Raw genomic sequence first — 16,896 nt, 5'->3', positions numbered from 1 at the left:
CAGCCCAAAATCTCCTCAAGCTGATAAGCAACTTCAGCAAAGTCTCAGGATACAAAATCAATGTAGAAAAATCACAAGCATTCTTGTACACCAATCATAGACAAACAGAGAGCCAAATCATGAGTGAACTCCCATTCACAATTGCTTCAAAGAGAATAAAATACATAGGAATCCAACTTACAAGGGACTTGAAGGACTTCAAGGAGAACTACAAACCACTGCTCAATGAAATAAAAGAGGATACAAACAAATGGAAGAACATTCCATGCTCATGGGTTGGAAGAATCAATATCGTGAAAATGGCCATATTGCCCAGGGTAATTGATAGATTCAATGCCATCCCCATCAAGCTACCAATGACTTTCTTCACAGAATTGGAAAAAACTACTTTAAAGTTCATATGGAACCAAAAAAGAGCCCACATCGCCAAGTCAATCCTAAGCCAAAAGAACAAAGCTGGAGGCATCACGCTACCTGACTTCAAACTATACTACAAGGCTACAGTAACCAAAACAGCATGGTACTGGTACCAAAACAGAGACAAGAATATTCTTAAGAGTTGAAGGAAAAATAATATCTGTACATTATGGGTTACAATCCAAGTATAAATAATATATTAAAACATACAAAGAATATGTTTTGGAATCAAATATACCATGCTTCTGTGATGACAGTTATTTCATGCTGGTTGTCACAATTTTACATGAAAAACTAATGAAAAAATGTTTTCAATTCTTTCTAAAAATAACAGTTTCCAAAACAGTTTTACATTCGAAATATGAAAAAAAAGTCTTTGTGTTCCTTAATCTGATGAGATTTTCACACTCTGCACATGATAATTGTTAGATTTTTATTGTGTTGATAAACTGTATAGCAAACAAAAAATGTTATTACCTCTTAAATTTTGATTTTTAGGTGATATAGGCAAAATGAAAGGCAAGTTTTTATAACTTTGTCTAAATGGACTTTCTAAATGCCTGAGTATTAAAAGATAGCTTGTCTATAAATCACAATGTATATATTACTATATGACCTAGGGCCAATCAAAACTGTTATCTCTGATAACGTTATATTGTGCCCAATATAAATCAGGTATAATAATACCTCTTACACTTAAATCTAGGCATTGTCATTGAATATCTTAAGAATATGCAGCAAAGGTGCTTTTAAAAGTACAAGCTAGTGATTGTACTAAATTTGTAAATCACATAGGATAGTGGGTCATTTTAAGCATATTAATTATTTCAATTTATAAACGGATGTCTTTCCTTTTTGTGTGTTTTATTTCATTTCATTAATATTTGTCATTTTTGTTGTAGAAATCTTTTACTTCCTTGGTTAAATTTATTTCTAAGTACGTTTTTGTAGCCATTGTAAAAGGAATTGCTTTCTTAATTTCTTGTTTCAGCTAGTTTACTATCAATATATAGAAACGCTACTAATTTTTGTATGTTGATTTATATCCTGCAACTTTATTAATTTTATTTATCACCCTAAGAAGCTTTTGGTAGAGTCTTATTTTTTTCCATGTATAAGATCACATTGTCTTTAAACAGGGACAGTTTGACTCTCTCCTTTCCAATTCAGATGTCCTTTATTTCTTTCTCTAACCTAACTATCCTGGCTAAGACTTTCACTATGTGAAATATGATTGGTGAAAATGGGCATCCTTTTCTTGTTCCAGTAAAATCTTTTTCTTGTTCACAGTAAAATCTTTCACCTGTTCCACATTCAGTATAATCCTAGCTGTAGATTTGTCCTTTATGTCCTTCTGTATTAAGGCATATATTTTCTATACTAAATTGTTGAGAGGTTTTTTAGTCATTTAAGAATATTTAATTTTGCCAAATGCTTTTATTGTGTTTATTAATTTAATCATATGGTTTTCAGTATACATCCAAAGGAAAGAAAACCAGTATATCAAAGAGTTACCTGCAGCCCCATGTTTATTACAGCACTATTCACAATAGCCAAGATATGGAATCAACAAGTGTCCATCAACAGATGAATGGATAAAGAAATGTTACATACATATATAATGGAATATTATTTAGTCATAATAAAGAACAAAATCCTGTTATTTGTGACAAGAATGCAACTGGAGGGCATTATGTTAGGTGAAATAAGTCTGGCATAGAAACATAAACACCATATAACTACATGTTCTCACTTACGTATGGAAGCTAAAATTTTTAATCTCATAGAAGTAGATAGTAGAGTTTTGGTTGCCATATCCTGGAAAGAGTAGGAGAAAGAAGAGTATAAGAAAAATGTGATTAATACATACAAAATTATAGCTGGAGAGAAGGAAGAAGTTCTAGTTCTCTACAGCACTGTTGGGTGACTGTAGTTAACAGGAATTTATTGTGTGTTTTCAAATAATAGAATAAAAGATTTTGAATATTCTCACTGCAAAGAAATAATAAATGATTTAGGTAACGGATATGATAGTGACTCTGACTTGATCTTTACGCATTTCATAAATATATCAAAATATCACTCTGTACCTCATAACTTGTACATTTATTATATGTCAATTAAAATACAGGAGAAAAAATGAGGTAAAGGTAAATGTACAGAATTCAATTACTTTTTCTTTTATAAAACCCAAGAGTCAGTACCAAGAAGAGTCAATTTATTAGTTTTCTAAAATAAATTTAAAAAATGACCAAAAAAAGAGCAATATCCAAGAAAAGATGGAAAACGAAACACAACATTTAGTAAGAATACTTAGAAAACTTGGGCGCTGTATCACCCTGTTCCTAGATACCAATTTACTGATGGCCATTTAAGTAGAATTTTATTCCACCGAATTCATTTATACTCCCAGAGTTCGAAATTACTTTTTGCCTACAATAAATTAGATAACATTTGTAATTTATATGGTACTCTGCCTAACACACGTTAATAACTCAATACATTTTAGCAATAAACTTTTAGTATAGTAAAGTACTAATTTCTCACATTGAAATTTCCTTCAGAGACATGAATGCAACCTTTCTAATGACTCCTTGTTCCTCAAGATACCTCTTCAAATTATTCTATTTGTTTCGTTCAGTATATTATCTGTGTGTACCAATACTACACTCTTTTTTTTTTTTTGAGATGGAACCTCATTCTGTTATTGACGCTGGAGTGCGGTGGCATGATTTCGGTTCACTGCAACCTCCATCTCCCAGGTTCAAGCAATTCTCCTGTCTCAGCCCACCAAGTAGCTAAGACTACAGGTGCACATCACCATGCCTGGCTAATTTTCATATTTTTAGTAGAGTCAGGGTTTCACCGTGTTGTCCAGGCTGGTCTCGAACTCCTGACCTCAGGTGATCCACCCACCTTGGCCTCCCAAAGTGCTGGGATTACAGGCGTAAGCCACCTCACCCAGCCAGATATTGCACTCTTGGATTTTGAACACTGAATATCTTTTTGAAAGATTGCACCTCTTTACCTCTTTGTGCTTCAGAAATTATTTTCCTTCAAGTGTTCTAAGAGTCTAATGAAGAATGAAGGTCATGTTTTATCACTTTTGTCCTTAAAGATTTCAGACATGCTGAAACTGATTGAAGTACCATTTGCTACCAGATAGATTAATTGTCTCTAGTTGTAGGAGTGGATACATCTTTAATGTTATATTTTGGGTTATTGTCTTATTTTTGATGCAGTATTCTATAAATAATTTATTAAACCTGGCATCCTTGGGTGAGCATAGATTTTTCAACTTAGGTGTTATATTGTGTTTGCTTTTTTTTTCTTTTTTTTATTATTAATTTTTTTTGCACACAAAACAATAAATATTTTCTAAAAATACATACAAACAAAAAGATGCATATCAAACATATTAGGAAGGTTGCACATGGGAAGACGGGGAATACAAATGTGGGGTGGGAATTTAAGAAAATAAATGACAGAGGGACTTTGTATGGGTCAATGATAATAACTCAATCCTCTATTTGACAAAGAAGAAGGAGAAGGAAGAGGAAGAAAAAGAAAGTGGGATAAAGGATCAGAAAGGGAGGAAAATAGAAAAAATTAGAGTATGACTTCAGGGTAGACCTGTTTTGTTGTCGCTGGGTTGATTGGTTGGTTTCTCTGTTGTATTTTTCATATGTTTCACCATGTTGGCCAGGCTGGTCTCGAGCTCCTAGCCTCAAGTGATCAACCCGCCTCAGCCTCCCAGATTGCTGGGACTACAGGCGTGAGCCACCACGTCCAGGCCCCACATTGCTTCTGGCCTCCATGGTAGACCTCCCAGATGGGGTGGCCGGGCAGAGGCGCTCCCCACATCCCAGACGGGGTGGCCGGGCAGAGACGCTCCTCACTTTCCAGACGGGGTGGCGGCCGGGCAGAGGGGCTCCTCACTTCCTGGACGGGGCAGCCGGGCAGAGGCGCTCCTCACTTCCCAGACAAGGTGGCTGGGCAGAGGCGCTCCTCACATCCCAGACGGGGTGGCCGGGCAGAGGCGCTCCTCACATCAAACTGCCTTTGAGGCTGGGTATGGTGGCTCTTGCCAGTAATCCCAGCACTTTGGGGGGCCAAGGTGGTCAGATTACCTCAGGTCAGGAGATCGAGACCAGCCTGGTCAACATGGTAAAACCACATCTCTACTAAAAACACAAAATTAGCCAGGCATGGTGGTGCATGCTTGTAGTCCTAACCACTTGGGAGGCTGAGGCAAGAGAATCGCCTGAACCTAGGAGGCAAAGGTTGCTGGATTGCTGTGAGCCAAGATCATACTATTGTGCTCCAGCCTGGGTGAAAAGAGCAAAACTCTGTCTCAGGAAAAAAAAAAAAAAAACCCACCAAAAACTGCTTTTGAATAGAGTTGTAAATACAATTTTTTATGAAAAAAGAAATTATCAAGTGCATAAGTACATAATAGAAAAACCAATTAAATTCCAGGCACAAGTTAGTACTAAAAAAAATGATGTTGAATATTCTGTAATACAACATGCTTTTTCCCTTCATGAACAATTTGTGTTTTACTGAGAAGACTCACTGTTTATGGTAGACATTAGACTACAGATGAATATGTACTTTCAACACTCTCAGTTGCTTTCTTATTTTTATATCTGCTGCTTTATGCTTCTGTTCATTTTCATTCTTTCCAATGTCCACATTCTAGCAAATTTGAATATTTTAGTCCAAGTTTATATACAATTTAATATTGTTTGTATAGTTTAGTGTTTTTAAGACTCAAAAAGGTTTACAGAAAGAAGAAAAAGAGATCAACATGTTATTAATCATTTAAAGATCATTTTAAGATCTTTGACCTTTATATTTTAATGAATAAACTTAGTATAAAATAATTTATGTCTTTTGGACTTAGCATCCAGCATTTCTTTTTTAATAAAGAAAATAATTATTCTCTTGCAATATACTATGTTTATCTGGGTTTTTGAAAAATGATGTTTCCTAATATGAGAAAGCCATTTACATTTTTAAATCTACAAAGTCAAATGGAATGGTACTAAATTATTTACATAATAATGTTTAGACGGTGGCCCTTATAACATTCTTTCTATACTTCCTACAGAGTTGGGGATATGCAAACCTAGAATATTTCTGGGAGCTAACCCTTTAGCTTGATGAACGAAACAAGACTTTTAAATAAAATTAAACTTTCAAATTATCCAGGCCTGTCTTTTAATTCAATGGATATGGAGCATAATGAATTATCCCCTGTTCATTGGGTAATAAGTTCTCATTCTTAACTTATAAAACTCAAAATATCCTTTAATTTTTAATTTTTGAGTAGTCATATCATCCGTAGGTATTTTAACTTCTATCTTATATTCTAAAATAATTTTGAAACAGGAGAAAGTATTCTTTATTACCATATGTATTAAATATCATGGTTTTCAAGTTTAACTACAAATGTATCTTTTCATTGCTTCTTGATGATGCCCTTCACCCTATCCATATTGTCACTACCAAGTGGTGATTACTTTTCAGGTTCACATACTTATTCTTTAGAAAAATCTTCTCTGTGCCTTATAAAGAATATGATTGTTGGCATTTGAAAGCCGGTGAAGTATACATTATTAGCCTGTTGCCTAACTCATTCCTTTAAGAAACTACACTAATTACCCACATACTTATGTTTTTATTTCCTCATTATTTCTGGAGAAAACAAATACTGCTAACATGATGTTCGTAAGAGAGAAAAAAGTATTTTCTTGAAAAGCGCTGTCATTGTAGTATTAACTTATAGTATCAACTTCTTTATAAATTGCCTATGCACTTTTTATTCTGAGAGAAATAAAAAAGCTAAAAGTGAAATGACTTTGTTTACTCTCCATATTATAAGCCACCCATCTTGGTAATTTAGGGTCTTTGTAGTTAGGGTAAGTTGTGTCATACCAAGGTAACAAAATAAAAAGTACTTTGTCTCTTTGGGCCATTCCTTATTCAGTAATACTGTCAGTTTGGCTTTTTTTGTAGGTCAACTTATTGACCTCAGTATTCTGAAATAATATATTTACTATCTTTTGATAAGCATTTAAAATATTAGATTTATTGTTACTCTTCTGCTTTTATTGGGCTGGAAGCATAATTGTTTCTCTCACTCCACAAAAGCCAAGTTGCAGAGAAAAACACGTACACATTCAACTGCAAAGCAAAGAAACTTGACTATTTTCTGCAATTTTAAAGTGTACATTGAATAAATTAAACCATCTTTTTATTTTCTTTTTTGCTCACTGGCAAATATTAACAACATCAAGTGTATTATTATAATGTTATCTAGGTAAAAATTTCAAAAAGTTTTCATAATTACCATTTTTAAATATATAAACAGGTGACCTAATGTTAATTTTTATTGTCTGAGACCATGTATGTTATTTCACTCTTTAAATTCAATTAGTAATGCAGAACCCAGCACTTAGTAGATACTCAAAAATTATTTGCTGAATAAAAAAAGTTAAATATGTAATATATACAAAATGCACTGGAAAAAATGCACCAAACAATTTTGTTATACCAGTTTAATGTAGAATATTGCCTTTAAAATATAATGTAGTTTTCAAGTGTCTACAGTGACTTTGTAATATTTGTGCACATATAAAATAATATTTCCAAAAATGTAATCCAGTGAGGAAATATACTTTCTAAATTCTAGATTTATAATTTAGGGTTTAAATTATAAAATCATTAAATAGGATGCACATGAAATATAGTCAAATAACCCCTTGGAAAAAAATTAAGTGGCCTCTAAAGTGACGTATTCATATGTATAATTTTACAATCATCCTCAGTTTGCTTTTCCTCTAGTGTTAGAACAGATTCTTGTTTATTTGCTTTACATCAAAGGTAGATGTTTTTGTTCCTTTAAGGACATATTTTAAAATAAATACAAATGGTTTACAATAGAATCATATTTAGTGATAAGCACATAGGGCATGAGGCCATCCGAAGTAAATGCAGAACCAAATCTCTCATTCATCTGCACGCAATCACATATGTTTATTGATAAAATGCCAAGTGGAAAAACCTGAATTATGTAAATTTATCTCTCTCTTTTGCCTTTTTAAATATACATACCGTCAAACTCTGTGATTTACTAATGAACAAGTAATACTCCATTGCATATGTTATGAACTATGTGGCATAAAATCAATATTAATTGTAAAAATTCTATGACAATAAGGTTAGATGGAATGTAATATAGCAGCGATTATCCCATAGCCAAAAAATATAGACATTTTTGCCCTCTGATTTTTTCATTGTCTACACTTTCTACAAATAACCCAGGTAGCTTTTGTAACATTTCGTTCCAAATCCTTTAACGTGAAAGATAAATTTGAAAATACTCATTTCATATACTCTGATTTTAAAACTATTTATTATGATTTCTCATAGAGTTTAGGAATATTTGAAATCTACTAAAAGTTATCATGTTCTATGATAACTCTTGCTTTAAAAAAGCAATCTTGACAATTTACAAGTATGCAGTGGGTATCCACCCGGGGCCTAGATATCCTCTTGGGGACTGATGTCAACCTGGAGGCTGATGTCCACCTGGGACTAGCTATTCAACTGTGGCAAGATATACACCTTGGGCCGAGTTTCCATTGGGACCTGATGTCTACCTCTGGCCAGGGTGTCCATCTGCAGCCTGATGTTCACCACTCACCTAGGTATCAACGTGGGGCTTGATGTCTACATGTCTTCAGACTGTTGGCCCCTAGAGGTCAGGGACCACGAGATCATTTTCAGTACCATATGCTGGGCCCACCTGGGCACCTGGCACACAGGACTAATGCTAAGGGCAGAATTGCTGAGTGAATAAATGGGAGGATGTCAAATGCCCTTTCCTGCTTCTGGCCACCTCATAATGTGGAGATCATTCACAAGAACAGGAACTGCATGACCTCAGCATGAGTCCCCTGGCTCCAGATGCATGAGCAAAGCTCAGTGGGTGCCAGGAACACAGGAGGCTGTCCTCCACCCACCCAGCCAGCATCAGCACCACAGCCTCAGGCAGGAGCAACAGAACAAAACAGGAAACTGCATTTAGGAGTCCTCAAGTCGGTGGCTCTCCAGGATTCCAGGAGGCAAAGGAGCAGGATCTGCAGGCTCCAAGGGCAGTACGAAGGACCTCAGCAACCTCTCTTGTCCCCTCTTTGCCTCCAGCTCCTGGGGTGTGCAGTTCACTCTCAAGGCATCCTCACCTCAGCCAGGGCAGCAATTGCCCCCAACTTCCAAATGACGTTTGATCTTGTTCTGGGAATTTTGACACAGGGTCCAGTGCCTGGGCACATTCTGTCCTATCCCAGATCATTAACCCAAGCCTCCAAGCCTCTCTCTGCTCTGAAGGACCCCCAGCAGTGAATAGCTTTTTCCAAGTGTCTCAGCACAAATGGTATCATTCATAAAATATCAAGGTCAACAGACACTGAGCATGTGGAACCCTGTGGTTTCATGCTCTAAGCACCTCACATTATATACAGGAGAAAACGGAGGCTTATTTTCCTGTAGCCCCTGTCTACACTAGGGCAAGTGGGACTGTCCTAGTTCCAGGTGCCCACAGAAGTGGACTGCAGGACCCCAGTTCTGTCCTTTCAAGGCTGTGCTGGACAAGGCCCTGGCCCAAGCAGAACCCTGGGAAGCTTGTGGAATCTCCTGCACATGCTCTGGGCCCTTGTCTGAGCCTTTCTCTAAAACTCAGCACATTGAATAGGACTTGCTGGCTACACGTAGGTCAAGGTTGTAACCCCCATATCTCATTCCTCACAGAGTTCTCGCTATATTCTCCCACCCACCCTGTTCTCAGACCTCTAGACTCAGAGAGGTGATGGGCTACTGCCTGGTAACTCCATCTGGATGTCTAACAGCATCCCCTACATAGCAAATTGTGCCAACACTCTATACATCCACCACCCACAAACCCATGCCAGTCATAATGCACATATGAAAATTGAATACTGGGATTGTCATGGCTGGTGTGTTCTCTCCGCAGTCCCATATGCAGAAAAGGGCAAATCAGAAAAGATTATTAGGTTGGTGCAAAAGTAATTGCGGTTTTTGACATTACTTTTAATGGCAAAAACCAGAATAACTTTTACACCAACCTCATAGGAGAGTGTGAAATGAACAGGTCTAGTTTGTTGTGCTTTTTTATTTTCTATTTGTTCTTATTTGTTTGTTTCTGTGTATCTTTGATAGTTTGTAAGAATTTGTGAAAGGAACAGGGATAAACGTTTTTTCCTGCTATTTTAAGACCAAATTATTTTTTATCTCTGTTACATCTCTAGTAATATCTTTTTCAAAATTCTGTGTTTCATTTATGTACCTTATGTTCTTAATTAGTGTTGCTGCTAATATCAAAAATTATTTTCTTATTTTAATTTTTTTGTCTCCTGTTATTTCTTTAAGTAGTTTATATTTCTTAAATTTGTTATGCTTTTTGTTTACTTATATGCTTTTTCTAGGTTTTCAGGTGGATGATTTAGTTGTTTTATTAGATTTTCAGTTTTCTCTAAAAAATGTACTTGAAGTTAGAAATATATCTCCAATTGGTGCTGGCTTTCAGGAATGCAATATGATGTTGATTATTTAGAATGCATTGATTACTCCTTGGTTGTCTAATTCATGACCTACATTTGAAAACATGACTAAATTTATATTTTTTTGTTGAATGTACATTTGTATACTTTTAGATACAGCTTATTGACCATGTTATTTATACCTTTTTCAGCTTTTTTACTTTTGTCTTTCAATATTTCAGTACTAGTTTACTAAAGAACTAATTAAAATTAATTTTCCACCTATTTTCCCTATCCTATTTGTTTAAATTAAAATTTCAAAGTTATACTTTTAATTATATTTATGTTACAGATTTTCATATTTTCTGATCAATTTTTCTTTACCACTGTTCCTTATAAAGTCATTTTTGGTATCCTGTGATTGACCCTTCAAATGATGATGAACAGAAATAATAAAGCAACTGAAGCATGATGATAAGAAAAAATGAGAAGACAGAAACAAATCAATGTGTCCATTTATTTGAAATTTAACTGCATAAGAGCAATAATAACAAAAAAACCCAGAGAGTTATTTTTCAAAACTATATAGAAAGTGAGATTACACATGCACATACACAGATACAGGCCCCAGGTAAAGACCAGGCTCCTCAAGAACTCAGGCCCCAGGTGAACACTGAACTCCAGGTGTACATTAGGCCCCAGGTTGACTCTCAGGCCCCAGATGGACACCAGGCCCCAGGAAGGTTACCAGGCTAATGGTATATGGCTCTAGGTAGATACCCAGGATCCAGGTAGAAATCAGGGACAAGTGGGCACCAGGCCCTAGAAGGATACCTAGGCCCCTAGTGACCTCAGGCCCCAGTTGGACAGTAGGCCACAGGCGAACTCCAGTCCTCAGGTGGACATCATGTCCCAGGGGGAATACAGGTCTTAGATTGAGCCCTAGGCCACAGGTGGACACTGGCCTTAGGTGTACCCCTAGGCCCTAGGTGGACACTGGCCCCAAGTGTCCAGTATCCTAAAAGCTAAGGTGGGCAGCCCCACTGGGCACTGTGGCTGGGCCTGCCATCTGTCCTTGTTCAGCTGCCACATTCTGAGGGAGAGAGTGGGAGGTGTTAGCCCACAATCTAGGTTTTTGTTACTTCATTTTATTTCACCTTCACTGAGTGCTGACTCTCCTCTCACCTACTAGATTTACTCTCATCTGCAAGTGGTTCAAATGCGAAGGTTTACTGAAGATTTAAAGAGTGTTATCACAGTTGGGATGATTTAAACTAACAGTACACGTTGCATTTTAAAACAATAATTAACTCCCAGAGGATGTGTAGGTTGTGGAACAATGACAGACTTTCAACATTGCTTCCCCTATGTGGTGTTTCCAAATAAAAGATTTTTGATTCCCTACTGATGTCGGATGAAAACTCTTGAGTGTGCAAGCAAAATATCATTTTTTAAGTAAGCACCCATTAGTGACTTAAATATTCAGAGCTGAGTCTGCAGATGGAGGGCGAGGGGTTTGTTCAAAGCATGGTGGAGAGTGGGCTTGGGTCTCACCTGCCGGCCCGTCCATCCTGTACCTTCTCAGCCCAGGTGCCCAAGCCCCACCTTAGAGTACACCCCTTCACAGGGCCACATGGGCCCCAGTCCTCACCCATGGGGTCATCTCCAAATGCCACAGCAACACCTTCTGTCCAGGCCCAGGCCAGGGTCCCAGTATCTCCAGGGGGGCCTGGCATCCAGGCATTGTTGAGCCCTGGCCCAATGTCGGGGTCCAAGCTACCCTCTGGGACCTGGATGTGGGGGGCAGCTACAGGAGGACTCATGCCTGGCTTTACGTGTAGCACCAGGAAAGGCACTTTAATCACATGCATTTGTTGCTACATGAGGTGGGTGCCTTCCCCATGTCACAGATGGGAGCAGCAAGACTTAATAAGGTTAAAGAGCATGCTGATGGTTGAATCCTGGTCAGGAAATCAGAATTGGAGTCTGTAGACCCCTACCTGTGACCTCTGTGGCCCGAAGACCCTCTCACACTGGGTTTGTGTTTGCAGCATGTCCTGCCCTTCCCTAAGGGTCTCAGGTTCTGAGGCATGGTGAGGGCTGCTGGAGCCCATCACTGAGCTGCAGAAGGAAATACTAAAGCTAGCCATGCCACCCTCCAGGCAGACACAGGTGGGGTTGAAAATCGAGATGGGACAGGGCTGCCAGGAGCAGGGGGAGGCAGGTGGAGAATAAGCCACTGGGGAGGGGCTTCCCTGCTACTGCTTTCTAGGGCCATTTCCACTTTCTGTGTGGCATATTGGGGCAGCTCACACAGTCCACCCACACAGCCAGTCCCGAGGGACACAATCCGCAGAGACTGTTCATCTTGGTGACAGGCGCTGTGTCTCTCCAGGAGTCTGTGTGTGTCAGTTCTGCCCAGGTAAGTGCGATATGTCCTTGCTGTCCTCAGCCCAGGGCCTTGCAAAGTCTTCCTTTCTGACCAGGGTCAAAGCTTTGTTGACCACCTCCAGGATAGGGTGGCCAGCTGGCCCTTGGAGAGCCAGTCATTCCAGGTGACATGCCTTGGCTTTCCTGGCTGGGTAAGGGTTATTGAGGTGACCCACTGGCCCATCTAGCCCTCCTCAGAGACTCCTCATGTGCCACGGGTGGAGGGCAGAATGCTCCATCCCCAGGCTGCTACTCTAGTCCTCCAGGCAGTGCATGCCCTGGGCTGGCTGGAATACAGGTTGGCCTGAACTGTCCACCTAGAAGAGGCACAGGCTAAGGGAACCCCTCTCGTCCTGCTGACTCCTGCCTCCTGTGTCAGCCGTGTGATCTGGTCTTAAGGGTGGTTGAGAGGCAAGCAGGGCCTGATGGAGTAAGAGCTGGGGGGCCTGGGAGGTGCCACACCTATGCCATAACAGAGTTCCCAGGGACCTTAGGTTTCCAGAGCCAAGCAACCCAGGTTCAAATCCTAACTGCTCAATTTCCTGGCTGTGAAACCTTGGGCAAGTTGCTTAACCTCCCTGTGCCTACATCCAGGATGGGGCTGCTATTTGATGAGGTAACATATGTGGAGCACAGAGAACTGTGCCCATTTCAGATGCAGGACAAGTCAAAGGCATGGTTGCCCGCTCATCATCCTGCCTTACATGAGAACCTAAGACTTTGAGGCAGGATTCTATGGGTGAACAGTTGTGTCCTGAGGGACTCCTGAGCCCTGTGATGTGGGCACGCCATGATGTGCAGACTTGGCTGAGAATGACTGGTCAAGGGTTGCCAGTGGTTGGAAGTCTGGGAGGCAGCCATATGCAGAGGCCAGGTGGATCCCCAGTTTGTGGACTGAGGGTCCTCATCCCCAGATACTGAGCATGGCTCCCCATGAGGGGTGGACATGGGGCTGGGCGCACAACTTCCCCACTGGAAGGAAACTCTTGGCAGAGCCAATTGGAGCAGAGGCTCCAATTTTCTAGGGGAAAAATGGAAAGTACCTACGCCAAGTAAGAGGCAGGTGATATGAAGAAGAGGGAATGGATTTCGGAAATATGTGAAAAAGTAGATTTATCAGAACCTAACCTTATCAAATTGGTTAGTGGGAGGGGTTAGGAAGGGAGAGGAGTCAAAACTATCTGAGATTTCGGATTTGGATGACTGGCAAGTGGTAACTTCATTTGCTGAGGCTGGGAATATTGCTGAAACAATAACTTTGGGGATGAGGTAGGAGAGTAAACTCATCTTACTGCATGTGTTTTATTGCTTGAGGTTTTTGCAGGTCATATAAATGGAGATAACCAACAGTAGCTGGATAGTTTATTTTTCTGTAAAGGGGAAACATTTAAAGTATATCTCAGGCCTTGCAAAGACCACACATTTTAGAGCCTATCTGCTTTTGACTACTGCCTTTTGTCCCTTGGCAATCTCTGACCTTCAAGAAAGTGCTAAAACCTTTAATTTTTCATTGAAAATGTCAGAGAAACAATTAACTTTCTTAACAATTTTATTTCCATTCTTCAGCTACCACTTTTGTATCTTTTTTTTTCCACAAAGAAACTCCTTAAAAATAAAACAATCCACATAATTACTTTCCAAAATTCTCCCTTTCACAATGAAGTTCTCCCAGCTTCTTTTTTGTTTTCAAGTGAGTCCCAACTACTTGATTAGCGCTGAATCTGGGAAACCTTATCACCTATGGCCAGGAGGTATCTCTGTTACAAATAATTTAAGGCAGGGAAAAAGAGAGGAATATATTTTGGGAAGGGACTGGCCCAAAGTGCCCCTAAGCCCTTCAGGGAACTGGTCCCCTGAAGTTGGAGGCTAACTGGGGCTCTTTCAGAAAGACAAGGTCAAAAGTTCTCAGTGAGGTAGAATGTATGGTATTTTTGCAACTTATGTCTTTCTGCTGGGGGAGGAATTTAAAAAGAAAAATAAATAATAAATGCTTTATCTGAGTTATGAATATTTTGCAGAGTAAACTCTGATTTGGTAATAAAATGCCACTATCAGAGAGGCAAGTTGATCATGGTTACATTTGCATAACACTGTAAATTTACTAAAAGTCATTGAATTGTATACTTAAAATTAAACAATTTTATAGTATGTAAATTATACCTTAATGAAGTTATTAGAAAATAAATAAGTAAGATTCATCTTTGAGTAAAAACCAAATCTGTTAGCCTTTGAAGGTATACTATGTCAGCAATCTTGGGGAGAACAATGGCAGGTAAGGCACTGTGACTGTCACCATGAAACTTGCAATCCATTGGTTGCATTCATGACTATCAGGAAATCTTTATTTTCTGCTCAGCATTGGTTAAAATATAGCTCTTCATTTGACAATTTAAAGCCAGTAGGAGACAATTTGTGGAAAGCTTTGGGTTTGCTAATAGAGGTGAAAAATTGGTTTTATGAGAAGAGAAAAAATAATTGGGGGCGGGGAAGAGGAAGACATTCTACCACAAGGAATTTAGGAAATCTGTCAGAGGTTCCCGAGCCCACTGATTTCAGAGGGAAGTTACAGGTCCTCCTTGCCTGAGATCCTTCAGAAATAAGTTAGGCAGCCTTCTCTGTGCTGACATAACACTATAGGTCTACTATTTCCAAAGACATGGATTTTATTAATTTGCTCTTTAATGAGGTTCTTTTTATGGTCATAAAATATATGCTTGTTCATTATAGGAAATTTGAAAATTTCTTAAAGGATAAAAGGGCTGGGTGCGATGGCTCACACCTGTAATCCTAGCATTTTGGGAGGTCAAGGAGGGTGAATCATTTGAGCCCAGGAGTTTGAGACCAGCCTGGACAACATGGAGAAACCCTGTCTCTACAAAAAAATAAAAACATTATCTGGGTGTGGTGGCACATGCCTGTGATTCCAAGTCCCAGCCTCTCAGGAGGCTGAGGTGGGAGGATCACCTGAGTAGAGGAGGCTGAGGCTGCTGTGAGTTGTGACTGTGGCACTGTACAGCAACTTGAGTGATAAAGTGAGACCCCCATCTCAAAAAAAAAAGAAAGGAAAAAAATTTTAAATCAACCACAGTTTTCCCTCAGACAACAATTTTTTAGATAAAGGCAATAGTGTTATTCTTTGGAGTGCCCTGTGGGTTTGTGGAGGTGAGGAGGAATGCCAATTTTTATTGCTTTCTACCTTGATGAATTGTTATAATAGGATTGATTTCTTCTGAGTATGTGCCACTTTTATAATGTATTATATCTTCACTTTTAAAGCCTGCATAGTATTCCCTCTAGGGAATGTTCCTTCTTTAAGCATTCCCCATCTTTGGACCATTAGCATATGAGAATGCTGTTGGTAATTTCTTTGTAAAATCAAGCCTAATTTCCTCCTAATTTGTGTTTTGGAGTACGGTGAATGACAGCCACTTAAAAATTCTCTAGAAGAGAGTTTTCCTCTTCTCCTATTTAAAGGTGCTGGTCTGAGGCTGGTGAACAACATGTGGGAGAGAACCTCTCCATTGGCCGAGGATGTGACTATAAGGCCATCATAGAACATGAGATCCTGCATGCTTTGGGATTTTATTTACCATGAGCAGTCAAGGACGGACCAGGATGATTATGTGAACATCTAGTGGGAACAAATTCTTTCAGGTGTGATTGGGTGGAGATTGCTATCACATTTAACACTGGCTGAGACCAATCCTAGGATGACCAGGCCAAATCTGTGTGGGCAGGAGCTTCAGCCTCTCTAGTGTGAACAAAGACTCTGAAGAGGTTATGATTTGTTGGCCCTTTATGCGGGCTGTGGTGATCTGACCATAATTCATCGCAGATAAGAGTTTCAGGGAATGGTGTTAACTCACTGTGGGGGTCAACTGAAAGTTAACCAGAAGCTTTGCTTTATATCAGTGTTTTCATTAAAACTCTATCTAAAAGTGTCTATTTTCCTGTCTTAATGAGGAAAGTGAATCCAGATATTAAAGTCATTTCTCTGGATGTGAAATCTTCTGTGCCTCTAGAAGGCTGTTTGAGGTTTAGTTCATTATTCCATGACTATAAGACATAATCCAGAAGTATTTTTTTCAGTTGCTTTACCAAATCAATAAAAAATGTTTAAAAATAAAAACAAAAAGTAAATGATTTTATCTGAAATAACACCCCAATTATGTTAATTCTGGCTAGTTATCTGGGTTCTGATTAATCAAAGGTGAATGTTTTTTTCTTCCTTGTTTCTAAGCACCTTGCTTCTTCTGCCTCCACCTCATATTATGCAAAAGATAACAGTTTTATCTTATGTATTATTCAGTTACATCATTCTAACAATTTCATTGTTCTTTAGGTTGTTTTGTTTTGTCTTGAGACAGAGTATTGCTCTTGTTGCCCAGGCTGGAGTGCAATGGTACGATCTCGGCTCACTGCAACCTCTGCCTCCTGAGTTCAAGAGATTCTCCTGCCTCAGCTGGGATTATAGGTGTGCGTCACC

The sequence above is a fragment of the Nomascus leucogenys genome, chromosome 4 (genome assembly GCF_006542625.1).
Source record: "Nomascus leucogenys isolate Asia chromosome 4, Asia_NLE_v1, whole genome shotgun sequence".
NCBI classification, from domain to species: Eukaryota; Metazoa; Chordata; class Mammalia; order Primates; family Hylobatidae; genus Nomascus; species Nomascus leucogenys.
This window is presented reverse-complemented; position numbering follows the sequence as displayed.